Here is a 12,476-nt window from a genome sequence, read left to right as displayed (position 1 = left end):
TCAAGATGGACATCAACTTGTTAAACTATAAGCTTAAACCACTGAAAGTAGTTTACCAATACAGGCAATAACATTTTGTTTCTCTAACTACCCCATAAAATGCAAAAATGGAACCTCTTCTTGCAAAAGTTGAAAGGCTATTGCTTTTTATTGTCATTTGCACAGGTTAAAATTAAAAGTGCAACTTTCTATGCACTGAAACATGCATGCACACGCTGTGCTCTGTGCGTTGTCTATTTTATGTCCAGCCTCTGGATATTGTCAGAAGAAAGAAGAACATTTTTATTTTGTGAAGGAGGTGCTCTTAAAAAGCAGCAAAACACACCAGACGGGAGAAATAGTAAGTTAACCTGCCATAAAGCAGAACATGAAAATGTGTTTCTCCTCATCTCTGCAAGAGTTAGTGAAGCAAAACTCTTTACTTCAGATAATGAAAATTCAAGAGCAAATCCCCTTGTTCACCCCTCCCCTTGTGACTGGTTTCGGAATAGAAAATTTTCTGCAATAACAATGCAGTTTTTCTTAGTCACTTTTAAATCTTTAGCTACTAGGATTCACTTTCTCTCTCTCTCTCTCTCTCTTTTTTTTTTTTTTTTTTTTTTTTTTTTTCCCCTGAAAAAGGAAGCCTAAAATTGTGCATTTCAGAAAATTAAAGCAGTGAGACCTTCATCATCCCAGGACCCCATAATCTGGGCACCAATAAACTGTTTTGAAAGACTGGCAGTGGACTCTTGCTAAAGGCAATGCATGTAGACCTATTTTACACAACAGCACTATCTGGCACCTGTCCCACAGTAGAAATGGGAAATAAATATCACAGAGAAGCAACGTTACTTTTGCCTCCAGTGGCACTTATGTTGTCTGAGGCGTCACTGCTTCAGAAGATAGTAGCGAAGGGTGGGAGAGTGCTGGGAAGGCTGATGGACAGCATGGCCAGCGGGAGTGGGGTGCCATGCACTTGCAAACTTAAAACCTGTCAACCAAAGTAGCATGGAGCTGCCTTTCAGGGAAGCTCAGAAAGGAGTGTGATAGCTGAGGGCTGGAGGGAAAGATGAAGCTGGACGATAGGGTGCTGCACTAAGCAAAGCAGATAACATATCTGGGGGATACCAGGTGTATTCCAATCAGAGTACAGCAAAGAAATGAGCAATACACATGTACCCTGGCTGGAGCTGCTGTCTGGCGTAGGAAATCTGACTGAACAGTGCAGAGTTCACTGAACCCAAGCCCTTTATGCCTGCTCAGCTTGTGGTTTAACATCCCGTGTCTTTCACCTCAGCATGTAAAGCCCTGGTCTTGCTATCGCTTCCTGAAATGCAGAGTGGGGCTCCCACTGGAGTCAACGGGGTAAATCACGGGCGTGAAGTGATGCGGCTGCAAAAGCCTTTGTGGTGCGGGCGAGGAGCGCGCCAGCCCACGGCGCCCCGGGGAGGCAGCTGCCGAGCAGCGTGGTGTGTATGCAAAGCAGCTTCTCCGGCTACGACCTGACCAGCGAAGCTGCTTGCGAGGCCTCTGGACCACTGCTGCACGCCATAGGCGCTGGGTCAGGCGCTGAAATCTGTGCCACGAAGCAGTCGTGTGCGTGCTTTGGTCTTGCCGAAGTCAAAGTGATTTAAACCTGCTCCCGGAGTTCAGCACGTGCTCCAGCACTCCTGAGCCCGGGGGGCGCGCGGTCGTTGCGCTGGCCCGGCGGCAGGGAGCTGCGTTTCTGTCCCGCAGCCGCCCTGAGACGGCAGCAGTCGAGCCAAAGGCTCACAATACTTGCGGCCGTGTTTTAGCTGTATTCGGGAGGGAGCGCCTTCCCTCCGAATGTGTGCTCGGTGTTGCACCTCTGAGCAGCAACTGCCCCAAAGCTCCCAAATTTTCAAAGAGTTACATGGGGATTTGCCCAGGCAAATCCCATTATAATCAATGGGAGCTGGGTGAATAATTACACTGCAGTTCTTTGTAAATAACGGGGAAGGTTGCCAGTTATTGCTGATTATGACGCTGACTTTTTGTAGATATAGATCCACGTGTCTATTGGGAACGGCACTTAGACCACCAGGTTATTTCACATATTGGTATAGTTTCAGTGTTTACTGTGCACATCACTTCAAAGAACCGAGGTTGATGACTTCTGGTCCACTGTGTTAGCAGTCCGTCTCCTCTCCATCTCCTGTTGTTTCCTTTCACAATCTGAGTAACAAAAAATGGTGGTGTAAATAGAACTCCAACAAAGAGGTCTGTTGAGCCTGTAATGCTCCCCTGAAAGGAGGCTGTCTCAGGGATGAATGGAACAGCCCCAGCCTAGCAGTAGCGGGGAAATAGATGACTTCGCATTGGGCAGTAGCAGCCAGCAGGGTGCATATGCCTAGTGTAGTGGCAAATAATGGTTAAGCTAGTCAGTTGAAGGGCTAAATGAGAGTACATTGTCTAACCCTGTAACCATAACTAAATTGTAACCTGAAAAGAGTTTATAAACATCTGGCTGCTAGCCCATCTCTAAAGCTTAATAGCTAAATCTGAGGTGCAGAATTTTTTAAGGTTGCAAATTATTACTTGGAATATTATCGTCTTAAGCAGATTAACTGCATTTCAGGATTGTAGAGAGTATTAAATCGCGGTCTGAGCATCTCTGCTGAGTTTTTCCGTTAAATTAGTTTTCACAACTTCAACATTTATGATTGATGCTATTTCCACTTGGAAATAGACATTCATTTGAAAACTCATTTTGGTTTCATGACATCTTGCTGCTGATTTTATAGCTCAGCTCGGTATTTCATGCAGAATTCTAGTCTGGTGGTACACCCTAACTTCACTAATTATTATATTCATATCTTTATCCAGACGCTCATCTGTTTAAGCTCAAATGGGTTAAGTGACACATCTGTATCTTTTGTTTTCTCACATATTTAGCAGTGCAGGAGCACATTTCCCTGTACAGTCCTATTTTATTTTAATATCGCTATTCAGTGACAATGAAAAGCATACACTGGTTAGACTAATAAGCATGTGACCTCCTCTGCAGACTAGCTTTTCAATCTTTTTATAGCTCCCATTATTAATAGGACAGCATCTATGTGCTCTGTATTTGTGTTGCAAATACTTACAATAGTTGGAAGCATTTTCTAATTACTTAAACAATGCACTGCAGCAGCACCAATTGAAATTCCTGTAGGCTACAGGCTTGCTAATTGTTTCCTTTAGTAAACCTAATTTATAGGGCTGTGCAAATAGTTGCTGGGTTTAAAGTATTTTGGCAGCTGAACTGAAAAAAAAATGTTATGGACTGAATGGAAACTTCATTTCTTTAGAATTGTCAGCACAGCAACAAGGATTGATTTGAGGTTATAGAAATATTTTTTTAACACCTGGCAAACTGTTTCATTTGGCTTTCAGGTACATTTAATAAAAGCAAAGGATTGGATCATAAACATGAGAGGGAAGTAGTCCCAGCTCTCCCGTTTTATCTACTGGTTGAGTGAGTAGGGTAATTTACCTGGGATGCTAACAACTTAAATACAAGACTCCAAACTGCTTCAAGCTTCTAGGAAGGTTTGCCTAACACTCAGATGAAATTCTTAACACTGGAAAATAAGTATTCTGGGATGGAGCTCTGTTTCTTTCCTAGGATGCCTAGATTTAAAAGTAGCCCCAACAGATCAAACAAGCAAAATCAGAACTCATGGGTCAGTTTTCTTCTGCCGGATCTTCTCTGTTTATGAGTCTGATGTGGGACCACGGCACACATTTACGGGAGCACAAGAGAGGCTGAGGGTCAGAGCCCATCTCTTCATGTTCAAGCCCTCTACTTCATGTTCTCCCACTGCCGTGCAAAGTGAGTAACCTAGTCATCAGGTCATAAGCTTATTCTTTCTCTATCTGATTTATTCTATAATTTTATACAATTTGGAAAAGCTTCAGTAGCAAAAGCTGAGAGTGAAACACCCAGCATACTCCCTGTTCAAGTGTGTAGTTACCAAAATCTCTGGTAACTGGTTGAGTTCTTGATCTGAACTGGGACACGAAGCACAGAAGGGAGGAGAGGACAGGTTTAAACCTGGATCTCCCACACCCTAGACAAGTGTTTGCCATCTTGTCTCACATATCTGAGTGTGCATGAGTGAGCACAGATAATGCCAGTGACTGTGCAAGTCCGCTACCAAAACTGGAATATTTAATTTCAGAAATATCCACTCTCAACCTTGGAACTGAAAAAGAAACAGCACAAGGTGAATTTTCCCTATTTATTTGAGTCATCCAAACCAATAAACCATTTAATGAAAAAAAAGTTCAGCCAGCTGTACTTGGTTAAAGGCACTGCTCATAGTGTGAAAATTCACAAAGACCTTGGGTTTTCCATTTATCTGAAATTTCTATCAATACTGTAATTTTTGTAACACTTTTTGAAGAGGCTCTTGCTCTGTAAAATCTCTGAGCAATATTGAACATTTTGGAAAACTTGTTTTTAAAAAAGAAAACCTTGCAAAATACTTTCTATATTTTGTTGCTTTCTAGTAGTTTTACTGGATCTGGAGTAAACCCAGCTACTAACAAGGTCTTTTTTTTTCAGTTTTTCTGAAGACTATGCATTTTTCATAGTCCTCAGGTTTTCTTCCAGTTCTTTAACATACTTACATATTAGCGATCTCAATGAAGAACCTTTGGGGTTTTTTCTCCCCTTTATTTTTTTTCAGGATCAAATAAGATTTACTCAAAGACACATCTGCAATGTCTTTGTTGCTTTACTCTGAATGCCTCCAGAGGAAAGTAAAACACAAAAAGAAGGCGCTTTGCCAGGTGCAGACCTAAGTGTATGCAAACTTTGGTCACCCAGGTTCTCAAGGTCAAATCTAGTGAGTTTAACTCTTCCCAAAGATTAGTATTTTCTTCTCCCCGCCCCTTACTTTCCTCCTCATCTGCAGCCTCCCTGATAGCTGTAGCACTTATACCATAACACTGAGAATGAGCATTAAATGTCAAACTAACAACTCCCTTCTGGGCTTAAGCTAGCGGCAGATGACTCGAGGACTGTGCAAGGCCCTGCCCCAAACTGGGGGTTTGCTGTGACCCGTTGTGTCCCTGTCTCTAAAGATAAACTTGAAGAACCAGCCCTCCTCTGCCTTCCCAGGGATCTGCGCTCTTATCTCTAGTCGTTGCTCACCAACACTTTTATCTGTCAAACCCCTCTCCGCTGCCCTAGCAACAAGCATCCAGGCTCCTTCCCAGCTGACATAAGCTTCCTGCCACCTCCTGATGACAAGTGCTTCCCACATTTCCAGCTGTCAGACATTTCAGCATCTGCTCCGCATGTCACCAGGCTGACTTCGCTGAACCTCGGGCAGCTTTGCGCTCAGCCGGTTGCTTGATGCTATACGGTGAGAATGACTTCATCCTGACCATGGTCACTTGTCCACCTCTTTATGTGCTGAAAACAGTGACAATCAGGGTTGCTGTTTTTTCTTCCCGATAGCTTCTGCTGTTGCATTTATATACAAGTATGTATTTTATTCAGATTTAGTTAGCTATTGTATTAATACTATTTTAGAGCAGTGGCCTCAGTAGGGCTCTATTAAATCTGTTCAGAATGTTTCTTTTTTAATAGGAGTTTGAGCAGGAATGGCTCTTCTGAATTCTTGGTCTCCTTAATTTATATATAGCACGACAGTCAGAAAATAAATACTCTTACAGTTAAAGAGTCAGACTCTTCAAAGTAGTCAATACTGGATTTACCCTGCTTCTACTAATGTATATGGAATTTTACTGCTGATTTCCCTAGGACCAGCTCTAGGCCATCACTTCACACTTCATAAAGTCTACCTAGAATGTGTGTTGGTACCAAATTCCCCGGCAAATCTTGTCTTTTTTTTTTTTTTTTAAAGCTCTGTTTCTGCACTGTCCTGTCAGTAGTGTGTCAGAAATGGAATACACCAGCCAGATGAGAATCTCCCACTGAAGATTATGCCATTACAGTATTCACCAGCACCTTCTTCTTATCTTTTTTTTCGAGTGCTGCTGCGTGTAAAGTTTTCCACAAGCTCTTCTAGGTCCTTTTGCTCCTTGAGAAGATCAAAGATAGAATGAGTGTGGGAGACAGGCAAGCAGAAGGAGAGCCCAGCTGGCAAATGCAGCAATCCTGGGCCTCGGGTGCTCAGCCGTATCAAGATTACCGTAAGGCTGGAAAGGTGTATTTTTCATGTCCAAGAGACAAGTGTGCTGAGCCCTGCCCTGCAGATGGTCACTAGGCTGCCATCTGAAGGGATCCAGCCTGCTGCTCTCCTGCTGTGTGGGAGCTCAAAGGGCTGGAGCAGCAACCCAGCCATTGCTCTTTGCTTGCTATGAGGGGTAGGTCCTTGGGGGACCCTTTCACGTCCTGCAGGGACAGGTTATGCCAAGACAAAGTTGATACCACAAGCTCTTAATAACGCTCACCAACTTCCCTTCATAATGGGCAAGCCATAGCAGCAAACTGAGATGGAGCCTGCTGTAACGTACTTGTTTCTTTGCAAATGTCTGGGCTGAGGGCCCATTTTTAGGATGGATTTTGTGTGACCTACCTGCCACCTACATCACCAGCTCCCCATGCATCAGATGGTGCAGCCATGGGACTAGGTGGGTCTTCTGCTCAGCTGCTGAACTCACCACAAACCACTCATCGTAGTTAGCTGTTTTCATTCAGGGCTCATTTGGGGTTCAGTAAAGGAGCTGAGCTCATACACTGTCTGCCTTGTGTGACTGAGGAAGGTGGTGGGAGCACACAGCTGGCAGAGTGGTGCAGAAAATGGAGCCTCTATGGAGCACTCACATTTAGATACAGTACGCACACATTAAGTGTAGTTATTGCTAGGTGAACTTCACCCTAAGCTAGATTGTGGCACTGTACTATCATGGGAGATGTGCTATATTGTAATTCATCTTCTAGATGTCTCCAGTGACCCTTTTCAGTTTTGTATGGGAGAAAATGCAGTGTCTCTTCCATCTTCCATTTTGAGAAAGCTCATTAAATAATAGGCCTTTTATGAACTATAACTATATATAACTATATAGCTGACTTTTGTATTACTCCTTGCTGTATGCTAGTTAGTTGCAGCAGTTGCAAGGCAAGTCTTAACAGTTAATGTAGTTTCCTGCTGCATTGCGTCATGGAAAGTAGTATTTCATACAAATCTTTTCTTGTTCATCTACCTAATGTAGCAGTACGGAGTTGAGAAGGATGCTAATCTTTCCAGCAAGATTTCTGAAGATTAGTGCTGGATTGAGGGACTGATTTCCATGCAGTGTTTTCTTGTGAAGGTAGAGCTAGCTTTCGAATTCCAGCATTACCTTATGAATGTATAAAGTCTGTTTCTGTGGGAAAGCCAGGATGTCTTATTTCAGCTCTCCCAGTAAGTCTGATATTCTAGTCAAATTATGAAACAAAAGGGTTAAGACAATTTTAACATTTCACATGTGTGGGACAGATAATTATATTACTACTTGATAATATTTTCAACAGTCTACATCACATTTCCAAAATCCCTAGGTGCCCAAGTACATTGAACTCGCTAAGGATATATGTGTTGCAGCCAGATTTTTTAAATGTAAGTGGGTATCTCAAGCAACAGATAAGGATCTGTAAGCATCTAATGGGATTTTAAATATACTTTTTTGCGTTGCTTTCAACAAAATTAATTTTTTGTCCTTTTGTTGTGTGAATTACTTAAAAATCAAAACCTAAGAGTACTTTGGAAATTGAGCTTATGCTTCAGTTTTGTAGACTCTTGAAAATTCATGCTCTGTTTAAAAATCCACATTACTGGGTTGATTGCAGTGCTACAGATCACAGAATGTGAATGAGAGTACTGAAAATTTTTCCCATATTGAAGGATCCAGACTCTGAAGGAAATGGGCTGTGAGGCTATAAGATTATTTTCAAAATAATTTTCTTTCCTTGTTGAAAACAAATTATTAAACATCCTAATTCGCAAATTACAGTGTATTTTCTTGTCTTGCCTGATTATTTTTTTGGGGGGGGGAGCTGCTCTAGTTTCTGAAACCACCTCTCAAAACTCTTTTGCCTTACCTATTACAATTAAGCTATTGTTTTGCTTCGGAAAGTGGCCTGACTTAATTCAGGTTTGTGCCTCAGAGTAAACTGAAATGATTAATTGCTCTGTGTGTGCCTAATGATGTGAGCCCCGCAGCCACTAAAGCACCTGTCTCAGTGTGTAACCAGCCGGGGTTCACCATTGTGCATGGCTGGAGATTCACATAACAAAAAAGGCAATTAGACAATGTTAGGGATTTGAAGCAAACTAACAATGCAGGGAAATTGCCAGGGAAGGATTAGTTATCTCTTGCCTGATAAAAGCAGGTATCAATGAAAAGCTCTTAAATTGTCCTTCCATAGTGGCTCCATATGGAAAGTTTAATGTCTAATGAAGACTGCCAGGGTTAAGCTTTGAAAACAAAGATCTGGAAAGTTGAAAGTGTGCTTAAATTAACACTTCTGCTTCCCTTTCAGATCACTCCTAAATCTGTGAGTTGCCACTAGTTTTGGCTGTGCCTCTAATGGCAACCTGTTGCATCCAAATAGAAAACTCATTGTGATTTTAGCATCACCTTTGTGGATTGAAAATTACTCCAAAAGGTTTGTCTGCAGCATTTGGGTTTTGAAAGAGCTGCATTAATAGTATTGCCTTATCATGGGTCTTAGAAGGTATATAGGCTCTTTCTTAGAAGGTATATAGACATCTTAGAAGGTCTGCTCTGTAAGACACTGAGCACGCTTCCTAACCTGTGCTGGCCTTTCTGGCTGGACAGCTTCCCTGTATGTGCAGCAACTGGTTTTGAAGTTTGCTCCATCAGCTGCTTTGCGGTGCGGCTTTCTGCGCTGGTTGATTATTTTGATCAGCCGTGAGAGCGATGGGCTGGCTGGCTGATTGCTGAGGTGTTCCTCCTGGCTGGGTGACAGGCTTGCTGGCTGGCCTCAGCCAACTGGCTTTAACTCTGGTGGGGGATAGTGGCTAATATTTTCCAAGGCATCTAGGTGATTTAGGAGCCCATGGCTCACCCTGAAGGGGGTTGATGCATTTGGAAAATGTTACCCTATTAAACTAACCCCAAAGGGATATAGCATGGGCTGATTTATGTTTGTAAGACAGCTTGGGGTCTTGGATTCCTGTGATGTGAATATCTTGCACTCTCCTCTTCCTACAGAGGCAAACAAGATCCATTCCTGTGGTTGTTTCCTCAGACAGTCGGGCTGTACTGTATCTACATCTGCTGATAGGGAAGCAACTTCTAGATAAATCATACAGGCATGTCTCTCAAGGCTAGAAATAAGAAATTCTGGCTCCAATAACAAAAGCTTGGGCTGCCCAACCTAAGGAAGTCCGCCTACTGCTCTGGTAGCAATCAATCCATCGCCCTTCCCCTGGCATTGCCAACTGCAGACACGTGGCGAGGGCTCCCAGGGCTGGTAGGTTTGGCGAGGATGGCAGCAGCCTGCAGAAGCAGCAAAAAAAAGGAGAAAAGGAGCTGTCCTGTCGGCTGTGAGGGGGTTGCTCATGCCCCAGCGGGCGCCTGGGGGAGGCTGAGGTGGCCCGTTCTTGAGGCACGGTGGCTCTACTCTTGGCGGGTGCTCTCGGTGGCTGAAGAGGGGTAGTGAGACATCTGGAAGGCTGAGAGAGGTGCACCGTGGCCCCAGTGGGGTAACACAGGGTTGTAACAAAGGGGCTGAGATGAAGGCATGCTTTATCTGTGTGTTCTTCACGCCCGCTATTTTTCTTTAAATATCTTCATATTCTCCTGCTGCAGAATAGGAATAGTGGCCATGCCTGAGGTGACCGGAATGTGTCTGTGGTGCTCCGCGTGGCATCTAACCGCCCTCCTGTCCTCACAGAAAATCATTAATTAAATTTAAATGCCTCTTGCTGAATTTCCCGCATGGGTCTTTTTATGTCTTAAGCTGGTCATTAGGATTTTTGTGGCTTGTGTGTAGTTATACTGCATGAGTTCTTCAATAAACCATACTGAGGGTGAAAGTGTCTGTGCGAGAGGGGCGAGAGAGAGGCTGAGTGGCTTCTCTGTGGGTGTCTGAAGTGAATGAGAAGTGAGGGAGAAAAGAAAGGATTAAGAAGTAATTAAAGGACAGAGAGAATGATAAATAAGGAAGAAAGGAAAAGACTGAGAGGAATATTGCCGAGGGGTTTTAAATTTGAATTGGGGCAGTCATTTTTTTTGACACAGTCAGGGGGAAGAAGAAGTTGGAGGGAGCCTTGGTTGCTGTTATGCTTTCAAATTATAATCTAAGTACTGCCTTGATTATACACCATTCTGATTGCTGTGGCCTAGTGATTAGAGCATGAAACTTGGAGAGAAAAAATATGCTGCTTTTCATGACTGGAAAGGACTTGCTGGGTGGTTTTGAATGAGTTATTTCACTTCACTGTGCCTCATTTTCTTGATCTGCAAAATAGGGATATTAATGCCTATTTTTGTGAAGGCAGTCTGAGAAACTTAAATGGAAACTTCTGTATAAATGTCAAGTATCATTATTATTGTTCTTAAACTAATCCATTGTAGTCAACTGCTTTTAGAGTTTTTATGAAAGCAAATACAATGGGAGCTACATAATTGGCTGCCCAACAATGTTGTTTTAATTAGAAGACGACAAAAAGTGTCTGAAAAATGCAACAGTGGGTTGCCTTTTTTCATCAGTTGCAAAAAAGGAATTCTGCTAGAACTGAAACATACCATACCAGGTAATAAAGTTACTCTGAAGTATATGTGACACACTGATCAGAAGTAACAGGCTCAGATAATTTTTTGTTACATGCTTGGTTCACTACTTGCCTGGAACAGTCAAAGATTTTCAGTTATTGTTGAGGAAGTAAGAGTAAGGGTAAAAATGTGAAAAATGTATGTTTACTTCTTTGCCAGCATCCGAGAGATAAAGTTTCCTCTGGCTGTGACTTTAAAATCCTAATTTTCAATTAACAGTTTGCAGTGTCTGGATTGTAAATCTTTGGAATCAGATATTATAACAAACACTGGCACTCCCTCTCCTTGGTGAGATGAATATGACCCATCTTTTAATACGATGCTGTTAGAACAAGGTAATGGAACTAAACTGGGAAAATGTGAGTCCCATTACCCTTCACCTTTGCCTAAATCCTGTTTATCTGAAAGGTAATCCTGCCTCTTCCAATTCCCTTGAGGGTGGATGATAGTCCCGGTGATTCAGCCCAGGGCCACATGCAGAAGGCTTTATCAGTAGGGGGTATGCTGTATGGCAGGATGCTCTTAATCCAGGACACTGATTATACTAGTAAAATTGAATGTTTGCCAGTCTAGTTTATTCTTCTTCTCCTGAATTTGTCCTGACAGGAACAGGATTTTGCTGCTGTAATGGTGTTTATTTTGTGGTGGAGGAAGGGGGATGTTTGGGGTTTTAAGACAGCGATGTTGGTCATAGGTAATGTGTCTTCATACATCTAAGTGATTTGGCAAAAATCTGTTATGTAGTCTTGGCCTTAACATGACCCCAGAGTTAGTAACTTGTGACCTGTCTGTCCTCATCAGCGTCAGTACTGCTGCCTTCTAGAACAGCCCAATTAAGATAATTTTATGGCTGCTGTAGGCAGACTTAGTATCTGTAAGGCAGGCCGAGTGGAGCAGTCTTGGCTGTTCATTTTCGGTCCCCAGAGACGGCACGGCAATGACTGCCCTTTCGAAGGGCTTCCCTCCACCAGGCAGCACAAGCCCATTTTTCTGCAGGCTCATCCTCAGCCAGCTCCTCGTTATCTGTGAGCTCGTTCCCTCTAAACCCAAGGCTGTTCAGGGACAGGTATTACATTGTATGATGAGGGAGATGGGTAGAGCCATGCGACATCTGGATGCTGATGGCTCTATAAGATGATGGACGTAGTGCTGTTATTAAAATAATTACACCGTAGCATGAAAAGACTCAAATCTATTTCCTGGGAAGCCAGGTCCATTCAGAAGAAAAGTTTTAATGACATTAAAGAACCAATTTGGAATGGGGATTTTTGTTTGGCTGGGGTTTTTTGGACTATTATTACTCTGAGGATATTTGTGAGGACTGATCTTTCTTTTGCTTGTTCAGAGTCCTACTGTTGTTTGTACCAGCTGTAGGGAGTGCATGAAGTCTCTGGGAGAGGGCAAACAATTCTTTTTTCTAAGACAAATTTAACACGTTGGATCATTAGATTTTACCTTTTTATCCTGATGGTGAAAAAAAAATCACACTAAATATGTGACTTAATATGATTTTTTTAACATAAAAAAAAAATCTAGTATTGGCTTTGCATTCTGTCTGTGAATGGTTAACATAGAATGCTGTCCTTGGGAATATTGGACTGCTCGTCCTCTCAGTGAAGATAAGAGGAATTTTTTATGCGTGACAGCACTGGGAAGCAAGACTATTTTTCAGGATAAGTACAATAAAATTCTAGCAGGTAATGCTCTTCATCAGAAAACATTCATAAGAA

The sequence above is a fragment of the Tyto alba genome, unplaced genomic scaffold, assembly GCF_018691265.1.
Source record: "Tyto alba isolate M040663 unplaced genomic scaffold, T.alba_DEE_v4.0 Super-Scaffold_6, whole genome shotgun sequence".
Classification (NCBI taxonomy): Eukaryota; Metazoa; Chordata; class Aves; order Strigiformes; family Tytonidae; genus Tyto; species Tyto alba.
The sequence above is the reverse complement of the archived record's forward strand: the minus strand, read 5'-3'. Positions refer to the sequence as shown.